A 23,054-nucleotide genomic window follows, 5' to 3' on the forward strand; every position below is an offset into this window, starting at 1 on the left:
GGCGAGAGAAGGAAAACCCATATTATTGATCTCGATATAATTGAAGGGATGTCATAGCCACCATTAATGGAAGCTTTGAAAAGTGGGCTTTATGATATTGAACACCTGGAGAACTTTTCCCTTATATGGGATTGTGGTTGTGATGAGATTATGTCTGAAAAAAGCATTTCTTTAATCGCTACATACTTTGTATTCAGGATTTTCTGCTTATTAGACAATTTTGGGTGTCGCAGATTGATTTTCTTTCTTGGTTAAGAGTCATAAATCAGAGCTTAAGACTACCTGCAATTTCTTACAGGTAAGACAGTTAAAATCTAGACGTATTGCGCAGCCATAATCTTTAGAAAAATTATATGGGATAATCTCTTTCTAGAAATGATTAGGAGAATCCCTTTGTTTTTTTTAAGGGTTTAATTTTAAATGTTGTTCAAAATCAAATGAATCTCATAAGCATCACTAAAAGAAGGTATTTAAATTGGCGAGGAATAGGAGACGTTAGTTGTTATATGAATAGCATTCTTCTGGCTCAATCATTTATAGCAATAGGAAAACGATATTTTATGTGTTCAATAATTCATAGCAATAGGAGAGTTGTTTTCTCCACCATTGAGCTCTTTAGCTGTTACTCTATTTGTAATTTTACAAGCAAGTTTTGAGACATAGACCCTTTAGCTCTTTTCTCACAAAAGTTAGTTTGGATTATTTTAGTAGGAAATAATGTGTGTTTGAAGAGAAAAATGTAGCGAAATGTTCAATCTTTCCTCCTCGTTAAAGATTGAAGTTGTAGCAGCATTTTATGATGTCTTCTAGTACGATTTGAATGTAAGAAACACTCTGCAATATTATCTGTAATATGATTTGAATCTTGGATATAGATAGACCCAAATGTTAGAAATGAACTTTAGAGTTGTATTATCTATTTTTAGGATTATAAATCTTACAGTAATTTGCCCTAAGTATTTAGAAAGGGACATTACAATCAGCAAGAATACAGAGGACTAGTAACGTTGTATCTGAGATAAATTTTATTTTGACAAGTTTATGAAATTATAACTCTGCATATTGTAGGAAAAACTGCTCTGTTGCCTTTTTGATTGGGGTTTTTTGGTGTTTCACTTCTAATTTTGTTTAGTATCCTACTTGGTAACCGTGCTACTTTCTTACAGTTTTTCAAACCCATTGAGCTAAATGAAAAACAAATTAAATCGATGTAAATTCTCTCAACTTATCAAATTTTTTGTATTTTTGCATGGCTCCAGTAATGATTTACTCTACAAAGAGATCCCCATATATCTTAAACCAAAACTTGCAATCCATCAAGTAGTCTCTTCAAGTGTAAATAAATTCTCATATGATGATAATATTTTTGGAAACAATGCAATATCTTTTGTTGCTCATTTAAGCATTTGACAAAATATATCCATGCTTAGGTCTTCATGTGGATTTTGATTCAAAATTGCTTAAGATTTGCTTTTTTGACTTTTTTTTCTTACAAACATGACAAATTTTGAATCTGTTATAATTCGATCTTGTGCATTTTGCCAATAAATATTTTCCAACATCAACCATCTACCAAAGATTTCTACATGCATGCTAACATTTTCTCAATTCACTCAACAAGTACCTTTTTGTTTGCAGATTCAGACCTTCTCACATTTTGGGGCCCTATTCTCACAATGGTAGGTGATAAAAGCAGCACGAGGGAGCTTAAATTACAAAAGGAACAACAAACAAGCTAAAAATCAGGTCTCCTCTTGTCATATATTGCCTCAAAATGAAATAAAAAATAGGTTTTCATTTGTCATTAAATGTTTAAATTTTTTTAAACTGTTTATTTGTAAAGAATTTCTAATTATTGATAATTTTTCATAATTTGGATAAATAGATGTAAATGATTCTAATATTCCTTATAGGACTTAGACTAGTGTAGTTTAAATTAAATATATATGTCCTAAGCTAAATGAGTAAAGATATAATAATTCAGTCTAAGACACTCAAAGTAAAGGTGTAGGAGGGCATGTGAGGATATTTATATGTTATGTTTCAGGTGTGATATACATAAGGTACATACATGTGTGTGTGGATATTTATATGTTATGTTTCAAGTGTGAATATACATAAATACATAAGATACATACATACATATGTGTTTACACACACAAACCCTCCCACATAGATATATATGAACTAACAGAATGGGCTGGAAGGGTGTTGATGCAGAAAAGCAACCCCTACTATTCTAAAGGGGTTGGGTGGGAAGAACCTACTATAATAGTTGTTCTGGGGGCTTGATAGTGTAGAGGGCCCTGACCAAGTCTATGGCCCATACTATTCTCGGTGCAACAATAATCTTCCTATAGCCTATATAAATAATGGGGTGGGGGGCAAGGGCACATCCTATAAATTGCCCATTTTTGTCTAGGCAGGGTGGGGGGGATCTCATTCTTGAACTACCAACAATCAACATTACCACACTAGAATTATTGTACCTCCAAAAAAGCTATAGAGTAAGTCCTTCGAGTTGCTGGTATAATTATAGGTGTCGTGGGACCAGGTTGGGGCCCTATTCGAAAGAGAATCATCTTGGCGACTTCTTTCGAAGATGAGGAGAGCAATCCCTCCCAACTTAGTTAGGGACTCGGGAGATGCCAACAAAACTTTTGTGTGAATCTTGGGGTGGTGGCCCTATAGGGGTGGGTGGGAGGATGCGTGCAAAAGTGCCCTACTATCTATAGGCAAGAAATGAAGGGCATTTCGAGATAGAATTTACACGAAAGTGATTGACAGAGAGTGCAGTTTGGAATAACATTCCACTAGCATTGCATTCGATGAATGGCAGAAAATGAAGCAAGTCAGCTGGTGCGACTCGGTAACAAAATAACATGCTCTACAATAAGACTACTACCAAGGTAGGGCATGAAGGTAAGTGAGAAGGGCCCTGATGAAGCGACAAACTCTCGATCAAGGATAGCACTCAACTGCTTGGTTGGCACTCGATCCTCAAGGATCAAAGACGGGATCACACTCTCTTTGGTTCAGACTCAATGCTCGACCTTCACTCTATAGAGCACTGGGCACTTTGCATTCACACTGACCCCCTTGACTAGATGGGTATTTAGGTAATCAAAATTGAGTCTGGGCCTTTCCCGCTTTGAAAAAATGAGAGATCGAAAAGAAACTATCTATAGTTTCAGCCTATAGTTTATTTAGGGAGATTTCATACCTAACATGCCCACGACCCTACCCCCTGCATACCCCATACTATTGAGAAGGGCCCCACCTTTATTCTATTATTCGGGAGGGTTGTTCCTAGGGAACTGGTGGGAAACAAGAGTTCCTTATGATTCTAGCTGGTTGAAACATAGGACTAAAGTTGGGGGTGGGTGGCCCGTAGGGGGAAGGTCACAAATTGAAACATAGGACTAAAGTTGGCCATAGAATTGTAAGGCAAACCTCAAGATGATACATAACACTGGTTCAAGAATACTACTAGAAGAGTTTTAGAAAGGAAGGGGAATTTAAGAAGACCTATCCTTAACATAACAAGCAATCTGCATGTAGCCCAACTTTTATGGGAGCTGTGAATTGTGTGAAAATACTCTTTATTGATTGATCTGCAAAATTTACATACATAATATGCATCACACACTCAAAGCAGCGAGATCTACAGATAAGTTCATAACAATCTGATTTTTTATCTTCTCAGTGAGAAGAGAGCATACTCTCTATGTCAGAACTTGAGAAAACTAGGACCTTACAAAGACTTAAAGGACTACAACTGACTCAATAACTTGATTACTCATAACCGCTTGCTTCACTTGAAGGAGGAGCTGCTATATATAGGCAAACTTTCTTCATTACAAACTTGAAAGATTTGAAATCTGACCATAGAAGATGGACACGTGTTTCATACTTTCGGCAAGCTTATCTACACGGAATCTCGAACAGGAACTCCACTTAAAAAAAGGAGTTGAACAGTGATTCGAGAAGGAACACACCAACAGACTTTATTAAAAAGCATCTTTTTGATCGAGAAGGTCAACTCAACACATGTTTTAGTTTTACCATGGTTGACAGCCATGTCTATGATGAGTTCACAAAGGGTGAGATGCCTTCATCAAGTTACAACCCCACTTGATAGGATTAATATCTGTGACTGCGAGGTGAACTGGTGTCTTAGTTCATTTCTTCTTCATCTTCAGTCCTAAGTGAGATGGGTCTTCTTTCTTGTTCCAGTCGTTCAAGATGGTCTTCAATGGATTCTTCTTTCCATAGAATACGACGAGTGGTTCTCATGAAGGTCGTTGGAATTGATACATCAGGAGTTCTATTTTTAGGTATTGTCTCATACTGGGTAAATAACTAGAGAGGTTTATTTTGTTGGACAAAGGATGACAACATCCTGAGTTCAATGGTATTAGCTTGTGCACGAGACGGACCATATGTTTCAAAAATTTAATTAGTTATAGGTGTAGGTGTTTCGCTTAGAAACTGAAGATGGAACAAATAACCATAATTAGTGGTTATGGGCTGCTGACTATGTGAATGAGGATAGAGACCCAAAAAGAATTCACTGAGGGCTGAATCCCTATGTAACCATCTATATTGGTTTGGAATATGAGAATTGCTAAGAAACTGAATAGGCCATTCATAAGAAGTAGCATAGGTTTCTATGGGTCCTAAAGCAAGAGAGATTTCTGAATCAGCTTCCTGACAGGGGTATTTAGCAATGAGAGAATCTATAAGAAGTTGTCAATTTGCGGCAAAATGGATGTGGCAAAGATCATCATAGATTTGTTTGGTTAGGAGATATGTATCAAGGATCCAGGGAGTATTACTCACCATTGGATAGATTTTTTTGCGTTCCATGATCATTCTCACATTGTGTTCTTGTGCAGGTGCAAGATCTGGAAGGCACACCAAATTTTGATCTCTTTGATCTTCTGCTAAGCATCCTCTTTCTTCTTCACGTTCGAGCACAACATGATCTTCTCGAACTTCCTGTTGGGTTAGTTGAGGAGAAAAATATACAAAGTTATATAAATTATCTATAACATCAGGCAAAGTTTGAGCAACATTTATGGGAGCTGTGAGTTGTGTGAAAATACTCTTTATTGATTGATCTGCAGAATTTACATACACAATATGCATCACGCATTCAAAGCAGCAAGATCTATAGATAAGTTCATAACAGTCTGATTTTTGATCTTCTCAGTGAGAAGAGAGCATACTCTCTATGTCAGAACTTGAGAACACTAGGACCTTACAAAGACTTAAAGGACTACAACTAACTCAATAACTTGATTACTCAGAACTGCTTGCTTCACCTAAAGGAGGAGCTACTATATATAGGAAAACTTCTTTCATTACAAACTTGAAAGATTTGAAATCTGACCATAGAAGATGGACACATGTTTCATACTTTCGGCAAGCTTATCTACACAGAATCTCAAATAGGAACTCCACTAACAAAAAGGAGTTGAATAGTGATTCGAGAAGGAACACACTGACAGACTTTATTACAAAGCATCTTTTTGAAGCGAGAAGGTTAACTCGACAGATGTCAGTTTTACCATGGTTGACAGCCATGTCTCAGATGAGTTCACAAAGGGTGAGATGTCTTCGTCAAGTGACAACCCCACTTGATAGGATTAATATCCGTGACTACGAGGTAAACTGGTTTTCCAATTCATTTCTTCTTCATCTTTAGTGCTAGGTCAGACGGGTCTTCTTTCTTGTTCCAGTCATTCAATACGGTCTTCAATGGATTCTTCTTTCCATAGAATATGGCAAGTGGTTCTCATGAAGGCTGTTGGAATTAATACATCAGGAGTTCTATTTTTAGGTACTGTCTCATACTGGGTAAATAACTAGAGAGGTTTATTTTGTTGGACAAAGGATGACAACGTCCTAACTTCAATGGTATCAGCTTGTGCACGAGACATACCATATGTTTCAAAAATCCAATTAATTATAGGTGTAGGTGTTTGGCTTTGAAATTGAAGACGGAACAAATAACCATAATTAGTGGTTATGGGCTGCTGACTATGTGAATGAGGATAGAGACCCAAAAAGAATTCACTAAGGGCTAAATCCCTATGTAACCATCTATACTAGTTTGGAATATGAGAATTGCTAAGAAACTGAATAGGCCATTCATAAGAAGTAGCATAGGTTTCTATGGGCCCTAAAGCAGCAGAGATTTCTGAATTAGCTTCCTAACAGGGGTATTTAGCAATGAGAGAATCTGTAAGAAGCTGTCGATTTGTGGCAAAATGGATGTGGAAAAGATCATCATAGATCTATTTGGTTAGGACATATGTATCGGGGATCCAGGGAGTATTACTCACCATTGGATAGATTTCTTTGCGTTCCATGATCATTCTCACATTGTGTTGTTGTGCAGGTGCAAGATCTGGAAGGTGCACCAAATTCTGATCTCTTTGATCTTCTGCTAAGCATCCTCTTTCATCTTCACATTCAAGCATAGCTTGATCTTCTCAAACTTCCTGTTGGGTTAGTTGAGGAACAAAATATACACAGTTATATAAATTATCTATAACATCAGGCAAAGATTGAGCAATAGGATTTGGCCTTGGTTGAAGAAAAGTTGCAATCTCCCTTTCTTTAGAGAGAGCATTAACATAATGACCTTCCATTTCTTAAAAGAGAGCAATAACATAATGTGTCAAGAAATTGTGCCCACCTTAACAGGCGACCACGAGCAACTTTGTTCTTTGATTCTTTCTTGAAGAAATTGGCAAGATGCTGGAGATCACTACGAAGAACAAAGGGCTTATCACCAATGAACAGCTGAAACTTGAAAAAGGCATTAATAATAGCTAATAGCTCTTTGTGTGTACTATGATAATTCATTTTGGATCCTTTAAAAGTGCTAGATTCATATCTGACAACTTCTTCACGAAACTTTCCATTGTGTTCAACAACTTCAAGAAGCACAGTGCCCCACACATCATTGCTAGCGTCTGTCTGGACTATTTTCTTGCTGGATCCTAGAATTCTAAGAGGAGGCAGTTGTTGATACTAATCTTTGATTTGCTGGATAATCTGATTATGCTTTTCTATCCATTGAGGTGGATTCTTGCGCAAAAGCTTATTGAGTTCTTTCCTGGCTTCAGCAACCTTTTCATAATAGCTCGCTATATAGTTGACTAATCCAAGAAATCATTGCAAGGATTTCCTATCCTTAACTTCAACTTTTAAATGGTCATGAGAAAATGTTGTTGAGGATATAATCGACCATTTGGCTCAATCTGGGTACCAATGAACAAGAGACTTTCAGTACACCATTGTAGTTTAATAGGATTGAGACAGATACCATGAGTCTGATAGATGTTAAGAAATTGTCGAAGGTGACTCATATGTGAATTATAATCTTGACTAAATATCAAGAGAGAAGAATCTTGACTTAATTATTTGCATGATAGTACATATTGATATAAAATGAAATTTTAGATTCATTTGAGGAATCTGGAGAGAAGAACTCTTCAGGTTCTTCCTGGGCAGGTGGTTTTCGTTCGAAAAGTCAAAGATGTCTCACTTGAAGAAGATCATCATCACTTTCACTACTGGAACAATCTTCAAGAACTATATCTTCTGAGTCAGAGGCTTCAGAGACAATGGTTACAGGTTCATTGTGAAGATTGGCTCATCGTAGAGCACGAACACGTTTACCCTTTTTCTGTCTGTCAAGACACTTATTAGCATAATGGTTTCCTTTGCAAATATAATAGACAGGCTGAAAATCCTTTTTCTTGACTCTATCTTTCTTTCTTAACACAAATTTTTTTCTTTTAAAATTCTTGTGTTTGGGGAAAGACTTTCTTCTGGCTGGTTGATAGTCGTTTTGATATGATCTATGTTTTTTCTTTCTGTGTTTCTCACAGCCATAAGAAGTAGATACACAATGATAGAGTACACTCTTGAGATAAGGTAAGACTTCTTTTTTCTTTCTGCAATTCTATTTTTCTGTACAAAGATCACTATTTATTTCGTTAAAGAACTGACAGAGTTGTAGAAATGTGACATCATTAATGGACATCTCTAGAGTGTTCATTATACTCATGAGAATCTTTTCTCGATAGTAAGACTCTAGTTGCAAGGTGAAACCATTTAGGAATGTATATTACATCCAGATGTTATTATTGGTTTGACCAGATCTACAAAAATTTGTATACTGATCATTGCAGTATTGATTCAGTTGACTCATGTCACAGATCTTATTTTCCTTAAATTTCTTCAAGGCAGCACATTGTTCATTATCATGTTGTCCTACAAACATTTTGTACAAAGCCCTACTGACAGAAGTAACACGAGCATTTATTAGATCATCTTTGTAATCTACTAGTAGGCTATTCCATGCACTTCTGGCTATACTAGTTAATGCTTTCAAGCCTTTTCTGATAGCTTGGTCTTGTGTCATGTTGGCAGCATAGATGGCATTATCCATCCATGTTCTGAGTGCATCTAATGTAGCTTTGTTCTTGATAGGGTCATATGAATCAAGATTGATATATGGTGGCACATTTTCATTGAAAGCATATAGTTGATCATACGGATCTTGGGTCACCATATTGACATTTTTCCATGTTCCAATAGTAGGGTCAAACTCTTGTAACTTTGGCTTTGGTACATGCAGGACTAATGCTTTTCCTGTATTCTTGGCATGCAGGCATTTGAGATAGGCTTGGGAACTAGAAAAATTGCTTGGCGATCTCACAGAGGTTGTCGTGGCTTGCGGTTGACTACTAGATTTGTCATCAAGGAGATTCTCCACTTGTTTCGAAAGGGTACTTAGGACTTGAGCATCAGCAAGTTGTTGGGAGATCACTTGAGTAGTAGTTTGTTGACCCGTAGATAATTTTTTGGCAATGGTTTGAGTTGTGGATACCAAGGTCTGAGTGGTATTGGAGAGCTGATGGCTAGTAGCAAACAAAGAGGACAAGCGATTTGTACTATCCACCCACCACGCTTCAGACTGAGTGCAAAAAATCTGATAATTGGTTTTAAGGGTGGTTATGTCAGTCTGCATTTGGGTAGGAAATTATTGTTTCAAGAATCATTCAAGGGCTTGAAGGGAAGCAATAATAGTATGGAAGTTTGTATTATTACTAGCAGTGGCCTTTTGAGCAGCAAGCTCCATTTGCACAAGCTTTTGCATGGTATTTTTTTGCGTGAGCAAGGCTTTGCGAATGTAGAGATTAGCATAATTTACCATTTTAATTTGAGTGGGTGCATCAGGTTGACCTAAGGCAATCACATGCTGAGGCCAGCAAGGGATGCTATACTTGTCATCAATAGATTTTAAAATAAAATAATGGAACGTTGGGATGACAGGTTCTTCTAACTTTGCTTCATCAAAAGAAGTTTGCTGTCCTGACATCAACATACGTACATATCTAGGGTGTATGTATGCACAATTGGTACATTGCATTGTACCATCTTCTAATTCTATAAATTGAGGATGCGTACAGGGAGCATTCAAAGGATTGGAAACAGGATCTACAGGGTTTTGTACAGGCTGATTTTCAGACAGAGTAGGAGGATGTCTGAGAGGTGGCATGGACGGAGTCCGAGTCACACTTTTTGTTGGCTAAGTAGGCTAGGATGTTGACAAGCTTCTAGTTAAGGATTTTTTTGCAGGGGTTGATGCAGATAAGGATGCATTAGATGACGCAAAAGATATACGAACTTGATTTTGATCCTCTTGCACATTTGTTATAGCAGTCAAGTTGTTAGGGCCTTCTAATTGCTTCAATCCCTTTGAGATCTATTATCCATTCCTTTGGAAATTGGATATCAGAAAGATGTAACATTTTAGGTGCAGTGATTTGAGCACCCTTTGCTTCTATTTGCCATAATAGAGAATATCTATTTTGAGACTTATCAACATGGGGATCTTTCACTATGGGAATAGTAGTGTTGAATAATCTTCCATATAGGGAAAACCAGAGGGCATGTGTTCTAGACCCAGCTTTCATATTCAGATAATGAGTTCCAAATTGAAACATCATTACTTTATCTAAGTGATCATCAAGCAGGCTTACAGCAAAATTAGGCACAACATCAAATGTTGTAGCTCCAGCAGCCATAGGAGTTGAGATTCCTCCCATAAGCATATCACTATAACGATTATGTCTAACATCAAGTAAGGTCATGAAAACTGTAGTAGGAATACCTTTGCAGTATAAGGGTTCTATACCAGCAACTATACTTCCTATATGCAAATACTTAAATCCATTTTTGGTTTTTGCTTGTTTTACCAAATTTTGAATATCCTTACTGGAAAGAAAATTAATAAAGCTATGAGGCTGATCATTCTTAACAACTACTTATAACTCAATCAGCTTGCAAATAGTCTTAGATTTATATGACATGAAACCTAAATCACTATAAATCTCATTTCACTTTTTGACAGGCAATTTAAATCTTTCACTAGGCAGAGAATAAGTGTCACTACTAGATGCTTCTTCTTCCACATTAACATCTTGCATAGAATCAAAGACAAATCCTAAACTTACAAGTTCTGATATATGCTCTGGAGATTGCTGATCCTTCTGATCGGCCATCTCGCTTTCTGTTCTTTAATAAGGTTGAAATGTGCTACCTTCCCTGCCACTTTATGCCTTCAAACGACTTTCACAACGAGGAATTACTTCACGTAGAGAGACTAAAAGAACAACAATAGACTCTTACAATCCTAAACATACATAAAACTTTGAAAGGAAAGAAACATGTCTCTGATACCAAATTTTATGGGAGCTGTGAATTGTGTGAAAATACTCTTTATTGATTGATCTGCGGAATTTACATACACAATATCCATCATGTGCTTAAAGTAGCGAGATCTACAGATAAGTTCATAACAGTCTTATTTCTTATCTTCTCAGTGAGAAGAGAGCATACTCTCTATGTCAGAACTTGAGAACACTAGGACCTTACAAAGACTTAAAGGACTACAACTGACTTAATAACTTGATTACTCAGATTATAAATATCAACTTTCCTAGAGTAGCGGAGATTTCTGAATCAGCTTCCTGACAGGGGTATTTAGCAATTAGAGAATCTGTAAGAAGCTGTCAATTTGTGGCAAAATGGATGTGGCGAAGATCATCATAGATCTATTTGGTTCGGAGATATGTATCGGGGATCCAAGAAGTATTACTCACCATTGGATAGATTTCTTTGCATTCCATGATCATTCTCACATTGTGTTGTTGTGCAGGTGCAAGATCTGGAAGGCACACCAAATTTTGATCTCTTTGATCTTCTTTTTGTCTCTCTATGTGAAGTAGGTCCTCGTTGTGAAAGCCGTGTGAAGGCATAAAGAGGCAGGGAAGGTAGCGCATTTTGACCTGATAAAAGAATAGAAAGCAAGATGGCCAATTAGAAGGATCACCAATCTACAGAGTATACATTAGAACTTGTAAGTTAAGTATCTGTCTTTGATTCTATACAAGAAGTTAATGTGGAAGAAGAAGCATCTAGTAGTGAAGCTTATTCTATGCTAAGTGAAAGATTTAAATTGCCTGTCAAAAAGTGGAATGAGATTTACAGTGATTTAGGTTTCATGTCATATAAATCTAAGACTATTTGCAAGCTGATTGAGTTACAAGTAGTTGTTAAGAATGATAAACCTCATAGCTTTATTAATTTGCTTTCCAGTAAGGATATTCAAAATTTTGTAAAACAAGCAAAAACCAAAAATTGATTTAAGTATTTGCATATAGGAAGTATAGTTGCTGGTATAGAACCCTTATACCGCAAAGTTATTCCTGCTACAATTTTCATGACCTTACTTGATGTTAGACATAATCGCTATAGTGATATGCTTATGGGAGGAATCTTAGCTCCTATGGCTGCTGGAGCTACAACATTTGATGTTGTGCCTAATTTTGCTGTAAGCCTGCTTGATAATCACTTAGATAAAGTAATGATGTTTCAATTTGGAACTCATTATCTGAATATGAAAGCTGGGTCTAGAACACATGCCCTCTGGTTTTCCCTGTATGGAAGATTATTCAATACTACTGTTCCCATAGCAAAAGATCCCCGTGTTGATAAGTCTCAGAATAGATAATCTCTATTATGGCAAACCGAATTAAAGGGTGCTCAAATCACCGCACCTAAAATGTTACAGCTTTCTGATATCCAAGTTACAAAGGAATGGATAATAGATCTCAAAGCATTGAAGCAATTAGAAGGCCCTAAGAACTTGACTACTATAACAAATGTGCAAGAGGATCAAAATCAAGTTCATATATCTTTTGCGTCATCTAATGCATCCTCATTTGCATCAACCTCTGCAAAAAAATCCTTAACTAGAAGCTTGTCAACATCCTGGCCTACTCAGCCAACAAAAAGTGTGACCCGAACTCTGTCCATGCCACCTCTCAGATCTCGTCCTACTCTATCTAAAAACCAGCTTGTACAAAACCCTGTAGATCCTGTTTCCAATCCTTTGAATGCTTTTTGTACAAATCTTCAATTTATGGAATTAGAAGATGGTACAATGCAATGTACGAATTGTGCATACATACACCCTAGATATGTACATATGTTGATGTCCGGACAACAAACTTCTTTTGATGAAGCAAAGTTACAAGAACCTATCATCCCAACTTTCCATGATTTTATTTTAAAATTTGTTGATGACAAGTATAGCATCCCTTGCTGGCCTCAGCATGTGATTGCCTCAGGTCAACCTAATGCACTCACTCAAATTAAAATGTTGAATTATGCTAATCTCTGCATTCGCAAAGCCTTGCTCATGCAACGAAATACCATGCAAAATCTTGTTCAAATGGAGCTTGCTGCTCAAAAGGCCACTGCTAGTAATAATATAAACTTCTATACTATTATTGCTTCCCTTCAAGCCCTTGAATCGTGCTTGAACCAACAATTTGCTACCCAAATGCAGATTGACATAACCACCCTTAAAACCAATTATCATAATTTTCACACTTAGTCCGAAGCGTGGTGGGCAGATAGTAAAAATCACTTGTCCTCTTTGTCCGTTACAAGCCATTAGCTCTCCAGTACCACTTAGACCTTGGTATCCACAACTCAAACCATTGCCAAAAAATTATCTACAGTTGAACAAACCACTACTCAAGTGATCTCCCAACAACTTGCCGATGCTCAAGTCCTAAGTACCCTTCCGAAACAAGCGAAGAATCTCCTTGATGACAAACTGAGTAGTCAATCGCAAGCCACGATAGCCTCTGTGAGAACGCAAAGAAATTTTCCTAGTTTCCAAGCCTATCTCCAATGCTTGTGTGCCATGAATACAGGAAAAGTATTAGTCCTACATGTACCAAAGCCAAAGCCACAAGAGTTTGACCCTACTATTGGTACATGGAAAAATGTCAATATGATGACCCAAGATCCGTATGATCAACTGTATTCTTTCAATGAAAATGTGCCACCATATATCAATCTTGATTCATATGTTGCTGTCAAGAACAAAGCTACATTAGATGCACTCAGAACATAGATGGATAATGCCATCTATGTTGCCAACATGACACAAGACCAAGCTATCAGAAAAGGCTTGAATGCATTAACTGGTATAGCCAGAAGTGCATGGGATAGCCTACCAGTAGATTACAAAGATGATCTAATAAATGCTAGTGTTACTTCTGTCATTAGTGCTTTGTATAGAATGTTTGTAGGACAACATGATAATGAACAACATGCTGCCTTGAAGAAATTTAAAGAAAGTAAGATCAGTGACATGAGTTAACTGGATCAATACTGCAGTGATCAGTATATGAACTTTTATAGATCTGGTCAGACCAATAATAATGTCTGGATGTATAATACATTCTTAAATGGTTCCCCCTTGCAGCTATAGTCTTACTATCGATAAAAGATTCTCATGAGTATAATGAACACTTTAGAGATGTCCATTAATGATGTTACATTTCCATAACTCTGTTAGTTCATTAAGGAAATAAATAGCGATCTCTGTACAGAAAAATAGAATCGCAGAAAGAAAAAAGAAGTCTTACCTTATCTCAAGAGTGGACTTTGTCATTGTGTATCTACTTCTTATGATTGTCAGAAACACAGAAAGAAAAAACATAAATCATATCAAAATGACTGTCAACCAACCAGAAGAAAGTCTTTCCCCAAACACAAGAATTTCAAAAGAAAAAAATTTGTGTTAAGAAAGAAAGATAGAATCAAGAAAAAGGATTTTCAGCCTGTCTGTTATATTTGCAAAGGAAACCATTATGCTAATAAGTGTCCTGACAGACAGAAAAAGGGTAAACGTGTTCGTGCTCTACGATCAACCAATCTTCACAATGAACCTGTAACCATTGTCTCTGAAGCCTCTAACTCGGAAGATATAGTTCTTGAAGATTTATCTAGTAGTGAAAGTGATGATGATCTCCTTCAAGTGAGACATCTTCGGCTTTTTGAACCAAAGCTGCCTGCCCAGGAAGAACCTGAAGAGTTCTTCTCTCTAAATTCCTCAGATGAATCTAAAATTTCATTTTATTGCAATATGTACTGTCATGCAAATAAGGTCATAGATCGCCATCGATCTTTGACACAAATTGATCCAAATTGGTTGAAACTAACACCTGAACAGAAATTTGAACGAATCCAAATCCGTTGCAGTCAGCTGCTAAAGAGAAAGGAAGACTTTCTCAGTCCTTACCAGTTTGAAAAGATCCAAAAAGAATTAGCAATGTTAGAGGAGCAAAGAAATAAAATTTTACTAGCACAAGAAGAGGAATAAATTCACCCTCTTTGTGATGAAGACGCTCCTGGTGATCTGCCTCTCGTCTCTCATGGTTATTCTCATAAACCTCAGGTAGAGAAAGCCTTTGCTAAGGCTTCCTGCAAAAAATGGCTCTCTCAGCACCTTGCTTTCCTTTATCAAGCTAAAGCTGATGTTATGAAGGAAATACATCAAGTTCAGCAAGAATTGAAAGAATATGATGCTACTTCCAGTCCCCTCAGCGCTTTTGATAAGCTCCTGATTAAAGCAGAACAAAAAGATGATAAATTGCAAAAAGAAGAAACTGTTCCAGAAGAATAGTATGAAGAGGAAAGTAATCCAAAACAAGTTTTTGGATACCTCAAAGGTATGCATAATCCATGCCCTGCATTTTTACTCACAATCAAACTTTCTAGATTAAAAGCATACGCGCTATGTGCCTTGTTAGACTCAGGTGTTGATTGTAACTTAGCTAGACCAGAAGCCTTTTGATCAGATTGTTGGGTGCCTACAAAGACTAGTATTCACTCTGTCACCCATGCCAATAATCCAATCTATTTCCAAGCACACATCCTAGTCCAGTTTGCCACAAAAACTTGTGTTATCACCCTTCTCCAATTCCTTGTTGATCAGTATAACTATATAATAGGAAGTCATACCCTACAACAGTGGAGTCCCTACATTGTTGGGATACAAGGCACTCATATAGATTTCCAGTTTGGCCAAGTTTCACAAATTAATGAGCACCGTTCCTATGCTCTGAAACTCTCTTTCTTGCTCCTCAAAGCCATTCCTCCACAATCACGCGTCTTGTTAGCCACGCAATCTCTTTCCACCCGGGGGGATTTAGCGGTGATACAAACTAATTTTTTCAACACTGTGCTAACCAAAGACCTTAGTAAATATAAGCATCACATGGAATGCAACCTCTCGCTATGACGCGATGAACAAGTTCATCTTATGTTACCCACCTGTAAAGCCAATTATTTTATCCTTTCAAAAGATGAACAAGAACTCTGTAAAAAGGAAATTTAGGATTTACTTCAGAAGAATATCATCTGCCCTAGTAACAGTCCATTTTCTTGTCACGTCATGTATATGCCAAAGAAGGATGAACATGGTAACATTGTTGCTAAAAAAAAATTGTAGTGAATTACAAGCCATTAAATGTTTGCCTGGAAAAAAAACCAACACCCTTTGCCAAGCAAAGATTACATCTGGCAACGCATCCAAGGATGCAACATTTTTAGCAAATTTGATCTAAGCAAAGGATTTTAGCAAGTGTCTGTAAAAGAGGAAGATCGATATAAAATAGCCTTTTCAGTACCACAAGGTCTATTTGAAGAGGAAGATCGATATAAAATAGCCAAATTCATTCAACCATATATTGATGATATCTTGATATTCAGTCAAGATTATAATTCACATATGAGTCACCTCCGACAATTTCTCAACATCTGTCAGACTCATGGTATCTGTCTCAATCCTCTTAAAATACAATGGTGTACTGAAAGTCTCTTGTTCATTGGCACCCAGATTGAGCCAAATGGTTGATTATATCCTCAACAACATTTGCTCATGACCATTCAAAAAGTTGAAGTTAAGGATAAGAAATCCCTGCAACGATTTCCTGGATTAGTCAACTATATAGCGGGCTATTATCAAAAGGTTGCTGAAGCCAGGAAAGAACTCAATAAGCTTTTGCGCAAGAATCCACCTCAATGGACAGAAAAGCATAAACATATTATCCAACAAATCAAAGATCAGTGTCAACAACTGCCTCCTCTCAGAATTCCAAGATCCAGCAAGAAAATAGTTTAGACAGACGCCAACAATGATGTGTGGGGCACTGTGCTTCTTGAAGTTGTTGAACACAATGGAAAGTTTCATGAAGAAGTTGTTAGATATGAATCTGGTGCTTTTAAAAGATTCAAAATGAATTATCATAGTACACACAAAGAGCTATTAGTTTTTATTAATTCCTTTTCCAAGTTTTAGCTCTTCATTGGTGGTAAGCCCTTTGTTCTTCGTAGTGATCTGTGGCATCTTGCCAATTTCTTCAAGAAAGAATCAAAGAACAAAGTTGCTCGTAGTTGCTTGTTAAGGTGGGCGCAATTTCTTGACACATTTGATTTTGAAACAGAATATGTCAAAGGAGTCAACAATGCTCTAGCAGACTTCCTCAGTAGGGAAGGTCATTATGTTAATGCTCTCTCTAAAGAAAGGGAGATTGTAGCTTTTCTTCAACCAAGGCCAAATCCTATTGCTCAATCTTTGCCTGATGTTATAGATAATTTTTATAACTGTGTATATTTTGCTCCTCAACTAACCCAATAGAAAGTTTGAGAAGATCATGTAGTGTTCGAACGTGAAGAAGAAAGAGGATGCTTACCAGAAGATCAAAGAGATTAGAATTTGGTGCACCTTCCAGATCTTGCACCTGCACAACAACACAATGTGAGAATGATCATGGAACGCAAATAAATCTATCCAATGGTGAGTAATACTCCCTCGATCCCTAATACATATCTCCTAACCAAACAGATCTATGATAATCTTCACCGCATCCATTTTGCTGCAAATCGACAGCTTCTTACAGATTCTCTCATTGCTAGATACCCCTATTAGGAAGCTGATTCAGAAATCTCTGCTACTTTAGGACCCATAGAAACCTATGCTAATTCTTATAAATGGCCTATTCAGTTTATTAGCAATTCTCATATTCCAAACCAGTATAGATGGTTACATAGGGATTCAACCCTCAGTGAATTCTTTTTGGGTCTCTATCCTCATTCACATAGTCAGCAGTCCATAACCACTAATTATGGTTATTTGTTGCATCTTCAGTTTCTAAGCCAAACACCTACACCTATAGCTAATTGGCTCTTTGAAACATATGGTCTGTCTCGTGCACAAGATGATACCATTGAACTCAGGAAATTGTCATCCTTTGTCATACAAAATAAACCTCTTTGGTTATTTACCCAGTATGAGACAGTACCTGAACATACAACTCCTGATGTATCAATTCCAACGGCCTTCATTAGAACCACTCACCGTATTCTGTGGAAAGAAGAATCCATTGAAGACCGTCTTGAATGACTGGAACAAGAAAGAAGACCCATCTCACCTAGCACTGAAGATGAAGAAGAAATGAACTGGGAAACCAGTTCACCTCGCAGTCACGGATATTAATCCTATCAAGTGGTGTTATCAGTTGACGAAGGCATCTCACCCTTTGTGAAGTCATCTGATTAATGGCTGTCAACCGTGGTAAAACTGACACATGTTGAGTTAACCTTCTCGCTTCAAAAAGATACTTTATAATAAAGTCTATTGGTGTGTTCCTTCTCGAATCACTGTTCAACTCCTTTTTGTTAGTGGAGTTCCTATTCAAGATTTCGTGTAGATAAGCTTGCCGAAAGTATGAAACATGCATCCATCTTCTATGGTCAGATTTAAAATCTTTCAGGTTTGTAATGAAGAATGTTTGCCTATATATAGCAGCTCCTCCTTTAGGTGAAGCAAGCGGTTCTGAGTAATCAAGTTATTGAGTCACTTGTAGTCCTTTAAGTCTTTGTAAGGTCCTTATGTTCTCAAGTTCTGACATAGAGAGTATGCTCTCTTCTCACTAAGAAGATCAGAAATCAGACTGTTATGAAATTATCTGTTGATCTTGTTGCTTTGAGTGCATGATGCATATTGTTTATGTAAACTCCAAAAATCAATCAATAAAGAGTATTTTCACATAATTCACAGCTCCCATAAAAGTTGGTATCAGAGCCATGTTTCTTTCCTTTCAAAGTTTTATGTATGTTTAGGATTGTAAGAGTCTATCATTGTTCTTTTGGTCTCTCTGCATGAAGTAAGTCCTCATTGTGAAAGCCGTGTGAAGGCGTAAAGAGGCAGGAAAGGTAGCACACTTTGACCTGATAAAAGAATAGAAAGCGAGATGGCCGATCAAAAGGATCAACAATCTATAGAGCATGCATCAGAACTTGTAAGTTTAGGATCTGTCTTTGATTCTATACAAGATGTTAATGTGGAAGAAGAAGCATCTAGTAGTTTTGCTTATTCTATGCCAAGTGAAAGATTTAAATTGCCTATCTAAAAGTGGAACGATATTTACAGTGATTTAGGTTTCATGTCATATAAATCTAAGACTATTTGCAAGTTGATTGAGTTACAAGTAGTTGTTAAGAATGATCAACCTCATAACTTTATTAATTTTCTTTCCAGTAAGGATATTCAAAATTTGGTAAAACAAGCAAAAACCAAAAATGGATTTAAGTATTTTCATATAGGAAGTATAGTTGTTGGTATAGAACCCTTATACCGCAAAGGTATTCGTGCTACAGTTTTCATGACCTTACTTGATGTTTGACATAATTGCTATAGTGATATGCTTATGGGAGGAATCTCAACTCCTATGGCTACTAGAGCTACAACATTTGATGTTGTGCCTAATTTTGCTGTAAGCCTGCTTGATGATCACTTAGATAAAGTAATGATTTTTCAATTTGGAACTCATTATCTAAATATGAAAGCTAGGTCTTGAACACATGCCCTCTGGTTTTCCCTGTATGGAAGATTATTCAACACTATTGTTCCCATAGTGAAAGATCCCCATGTTGATAAGTTTCAAAATTGATATTCTCTATTATGAAAAATAGAAGCAAAGGGTGCTCAAATCACTACACCTAAAATGTTACAGCTTTCTGATATCCAAGTTCCTAAGGAATGTATAATAGATCTCAAAGAATTGAAGCAATTAGAAGGCCCTAAGAACTTGACTACTATAACAAATGTGCAAGAGGATCAAAATCAAGCTCATATATCTTTTGTGTCATCTAATGCATCCTCATCTGCATTGACCCCTGCAAAAAAATCCTTAACTAGAAGCTTGTCAACATCCTAGCCTACTCAGCCAACAAAAGTGTGACTCGGACTCCGTCCATGCCACCTCTCAGACCTCCTCCTGTTCTATCTAAAAACTACCCTATACAAAACCCTATAGATCCTATTTCCAATCCTTTGAACTCCCTAAAGGCATCCTCAATATATGGAATTAGAAGATGGTATAATGCAATGTACCAATTGTGCATACGTACACCCTAGAAATGTACATATGTTGATGTCGGGACAGCAAACTTCTTTTGATGAAGCAAAGTTAGAAGAACTTGTCATCCCAACTTTCCATGATTTTATTTTAAAATCTATTGATGACAAGCATAGCATCCCTTGCTAGCCTCAGCATGTGATTGCCTCAGGTCAACCTGATGCACCCACTTAAATTAAAATGCTAAATTATGCTAATCTTTGCATTCAAAAAGCCTTGCTCACGCAACAAAATACCATGCAAAAGTTTGTGCAAATGGATCTTGCTACTCAAAAGGCTACTGGTAGTAATAATACAAACTTCCATACTGTTATTACTTCCCTTAAAGCCCTTGAATTGTGCTTGAACCAACAATTTGCTACCCAAATGCAAATTGACATAACTACACTTAAAACCAATTATCAGAGTTTTTGCACTCAGTCCGAAGCATGGCTGGCAGATAGTACAAATCGCTTGTCCTCTTTGTTTGGTACTAGCCATCAGCTCTCCAGTACCACTCAGACCTTGGTATCCACAACTGAAACCATTGCCAAAAAATTATCTACGGTTGAACAAACCACTACTCAAGTGACAACCATATCTGATCTCTGGAGTGTTCATTATACACAAGGGAATCTTTTCTTGATAGTAAGACTATAGCTGCAAGGGGAAACCATATAAGAATGTATTATACATCCAAATGTTATTATTGGTCTAACCAAATCTATAAAAATTTGTATACTCACTGCTTTGAGCGCGTGATGCATATTGTGTATGTAAATTTCGCAGATCAATCAATAAAGAGTATTTTCACACAATTCATAGCTCCCATAAAAGTTGGTATCAGAGCCATGTTTATTTCCTTTCAAAGTTTTATGTATGTTTAGGATTGTAAAAGTCTATCGTTATTCTTTTGGTCTCTCCACATGAAGTAAGTCCTCGTTGTGAAATCCATGTGAAGGAATAAAGAGGGAAGGAAGGTAGCGCATTTTGACCTAATAAAAGAACAGAAAGCAAGATGGCCGATCAAAAGGATCAGCAATCTACAGAGCATACATTAGAAGTTGTACGTTTAGGATTTGTCTTTGATTCTATACAAGATGTTAATGTGGAAGAAGAAGAATCTAGTAGTGAAGCTTATTCTATGCCAAGTGAAAGAGTTAAATTGCTTGTCAAAAAGTGGAACAAGATTTACAGTGATTTAGGTTTCATGTCATATAAATCTAAGATTATACCGCAAAGGTATACCTGCTACAATTTTCATGACGTTACTTGATGTTAGACATAATCGCTATAGTGATATGCTTATAGGAGGAATCTCAGCTCCTATTGCTGCTGGAGCTACAAAATTTGATGTTGTGCCTAATTTTGCTGTAAGCCTGCTTGATGATCACTTAGATAAAGTAATGATGTTTCAATTTGGAACTCATTATCTGAATATGAAAGCTGGGTCTAGAACACATGCCCTCTAGTTTTCCCTGTATGGAAGATTATTCAACACTACTATTCCCATAGTGAAAGATCCCTGTGTTAATAAGTCTCAAAATAGATATTCTCTATTATGGCAAACAGAAGCAAAGGGTGCTCAAATCACTGCACCTAAAATGTTACAGCTTTCTAATATCCAAGTTCCAAAGGAATGGATAATAGATCTCAAAGCATTAAAGCAATTAGAAGGCCCTAACAACTTAACTGCTAAAAACAAATGTCCAAGAGGATCAAAATCAAGCTCATATATCTTTTGCGTCATCTAATGCATCCTCATCTGCATCGACCCCTGCAAAACAATCCTTAAGTAGAAGCTTGTCAACATCCTAGTCTACTCAGCCAACAAAAAGTGTGACCCAGACTCTGTCCATGCCACCTCTCAGACCTCCTCCTGCTTCGTCTGAAAACCAGCCTGTACAAAACCCTGTAGATCCTATTTCCAATCCTTTGAATGCTCCCTATACGCATCCTCAATTTATGGAATTAGAAGATGGTACAATGCAATGTACCAATTGTGCATACATACACCCTAGATATGTACGTATGTTGATGTCGGGACAGAAAACTTCTTTTGATGAAGCAAAGTTACAAGAACCTGTCATCCCAACTTTCCATGATTTTATTTTAAAATCTCTTGATGACAAGTATAGCATCCCTTGCTAGCCTCAGCATGTGATTGCCTCAGGTTAACTTGATGCACCAACTGAAATTAAAATGCTGAATTATGCTAATCTCTGCATTCACAAAGCCTTGCTCATGCAACAAAATACCATGAAAAAGCTTGTGCAAATGGAGCTTGCTGCTCAAAAGGCCACTGTTAGTAATAATACAAACTTCCATACTGTTATTGCTTCCCTTCAAGCCCTTGAATCACACTTGAACCAACAATGTGCTACCCAAATGCAGACTGACATAACCACCCTTAAAACCAATTATCAGAATTTTTGCACTAAGTTCGAAGCGTGGTGGGCAGATAGTACAAATCACTTGTCGTCTTTGTCTACTACTAGCCATCAGCTCTCCAATACTACTCAGACCTTGGTATCCACAACTCAAACCATTGCCAAAAAACTATCTACGGTTGAACAAACCACTACTCAAGTGATCTCCCAACAACTTGTCGATGCTCAAGTCTTAAGTACCCTTCCAAAACAACTGGAGAATCTCCTTGATGACAAACTGAGTAGTCAACCGCAAGCCACAACAAACCCTGCGAGACCGCCAAGCAATTTTTCTAGTTCCCAAGCCGATCTCCAACTCCTGCATGCCATGAATATAGGAAAAGTATTAGTCCTACATTGACCAAAGCCAAAGCCATAAGAGTTTGACTCCTCTACTGGTACATGGAAAAATATCAATATGGTGACCCAAGATCCGTATCATCAACTGTATCCTTTCAATGAAAATGTGCCACCATATATCAATCTTGATTCATATGATCCTGTCAAGAACAAAGCTACATTAGATTCACTCAGAACATGGATGGATAATGCCATCTATGCTGCCAACATGACACAAGACCAAGCTATCAAAAAAGGCTTGAATGCTTTAATTTGTATAGCCAAAAGTGCATGGGATAGCCTACTGGTAGATTACAAAGATGATCTAATAAATGTTGGTGTTACTTCTATCAATAGTGCTTTGTACAAAATGTTTGTAGGATAGCATGATAATGAACAACGTGCTACCTTAAAGAAATTTATGGAAAGTAAGATC

The 23,054-nt window shown here is 37.0% G+C and overlaps 1 long non-coding RNA gene across 1 annotated transcript in view; it reads left to right on the forward strand.

Annotated features, from left to right (window-relative positions):
* LOC149561351 (uncharacterized) overlaps nt 1-23,054 on the forward strand; it is a 196,379-nt gene that overhangs the window by 5,964 nt on the left and 167,361 nt on the right. Inside the window, exon 2 of the long non-coding RNA XR_016363422.1 lies at nt 1,639-1,746. This is a non-coding gene — a long non-coding RNA (uncharacterized LOC149561351). The remainder of the gene's footprint in view (nt 1-1,638; nt 1,747-23,054) is intronic.

This window comes from Cupressus sempervirens, chromosome 4 (genome assembly GCF_028749045.1).
Source record: "Cupressus sempervirens isolate cs-2001-9-10 chromosome 4, ASM2874904v1, whole genome shotgun sequence".
Lineage (NCBI taxonomy): Eukaryota > Viridiplantae > Streptophyta > Pinopsida > Cupressales > Cupressaceae > Cupressus > Cupressus sempervirens.